The sequence below is a fragment of the Chelmon rostratus genome, chromosome 14, assembly GCF_017976325.1.
Source record: "Chelmon rostratus isolate fCheRos1 chromosome 14, fCheRos1.pri, whole genome shotgun sequence".
NCBI classification, from domain to species: Eukaryota; Metazoa; Chordata; class Actinopteri; order Chaetodontiformes; family Chaetodontidae; genus Chelmon; species Chelmon rostratus.
The window spans coordinates 17,996,777-17,998,736 of record NC_055671.1 but is presented as its reverse complement, the minus strand read 5'-3'; positions in this window follow the sequence as shown (position 1 = coordinate 17,998,736).

Below are 1,960 nucleotides of genomic sequence, written 5' to 3'. Positions count from 1 at the left end.
TTAAAATGTTTTGTCTTCATTCACAATGTCTTAAAAAAAAAAAAAAAAGGTTTCACACTCTCTTTACCAGCCAGGATGATCCGACTCTCAACTGGATCTCTTCCATTTTCTGCTTCCAGCATTTTCCTCTGAGTCTTAGATCACACACTAAAAACAAGATCATAAACGTGTCAAAAACGCAGCCGCAGGTGTCCAAGGAGGGCTGAATCAAAGGCAACTAGACCTGAAACTTGAAAACATTTCACCTTCCATTCAAGGGGCTTCTTCATTTCTGACTGACAGGTTGGGAGACGCCTCTGTGGGGTCGTTATCAAGATCATTGGCACCACCTGGGTCACTGGTGCTCCTGAAGGTGTAGCAGCAGTCATTAGAGTCATTACTCTTGGTCTCCGGTGACTCCCAAGTTTCTGCAACCAAGTCCAATTGCTCTAGATTCAAGCCTCCTTGGATGACCTGGACGATTGAGAAGCTTCACAGACACAGCAGTAAGTAAGTAAATCAGAGGAAATAGAGTGTAAGTGACTCAAGGGATACAGCATCTCAAATTTGTTTTGCTGGAAGCCTACACAGTCCTTTTAGTTAACGCCCCAGCTGGCGAGACCAGCAGGGACTGACCCATCCAGAGCTGTTATAGTGTTATAGTAAACTCTGACTGACAAAACTAAGTGCAAGGAAGTCATATAAATGCTGAAAAACTGACCTACTGTAGATAGCATATGGATGCGAAGGCGACACATCTGACAGGAATGCTTTCAAACTCTGAAATTCATATCAACAATTAAATGGATTGTTGATTATTTGTAATTTTAAATTTTATTGTTCTACCTAGATATCTGAGATAACTGTACAAGCCTAGAGCACTGTCCTGCACTGATGAGCAAAAATGATTCATACTGACAAAGTAACGAGCTTGTCTAAATGACAATAAGCACCTCGGATCACTTTAGATGTGTTTAAATATCCTTTATATACCTTACTTCAGCCAAAGTTGTTCTGGTCTTTTGTCGTCAAGTTTTTTTTTTTTTTCACTTTGCTGTTACTGCTCCACTATCAGACAGAACCACAAACTTCTCTAAAGTAAGACCCCCTCCTGCTTCTTATTAGCTGCCTAATGTACTGCTCATTGTGAAAATGAAAACATATTTCTTCTGATTTTGTGGGAAATCAGATCCAAAGACAGGCTTCAGGAATAACTGTATGGAAGGAGCCAATGTTGTCGCTGATTGCCTCGTTTGCTCATGGAGGTCATAAAGGGGCATCTGCATCAAACTGAGACTTTCATAACCAGCTAATATCTCCTTGCGGTGCGTTTAAGCAGTCGAGCGGATATGCATCAGGCACATGTAAAGTCATATGCCTGCCTCTGCTAAACTGACACTGTCAATTTTTATCCGGTTTGCAAATGTTCCTCTCCTTTTTTACGCTGTAAATGTAACATCTCTTGAGTTTGGGGCCTAGGAGTTGCTTTTTTTTTTCAATTTCAGCTTAAACTTCGCTCTCATAAGTCTTCACATTCACCGTGCGAGGCAAAGCTGGCGTGTTCTGTGTGACTGTTGTGCTTAGGCCCAGGGGAACTGTGGGCTTGGCAAGTTACTCTGTACAACTACTGGAGCTGGAATGTATGCTGGATGACACGGAGACATGGTTGAGAAACCTGGAGGTAGACATTTATTCCACGTGTCCGGAGTCATGAACTGAGCGGCTTTTGGAGTGTGCTGCTTCTCTGGGTCCCGAGCTAAACACCATGGTTCCGATTTTATCTCACAATATATGCATATGATGATGATGATTTCGAACAGATGCTTGCATATTAGGGAGGGAGTGCTGCTGTGCTGTTTGAGTAGCAAGCGTTTGGCTCAGGGACCCGCCTCTGTTGGGGTTTTAAAGGTGCTAAACACATTTTGACCGATCTTCAGGTAGAAGTAGAATGAGATGGAGAAAAAGATGATATGGAAGTGAT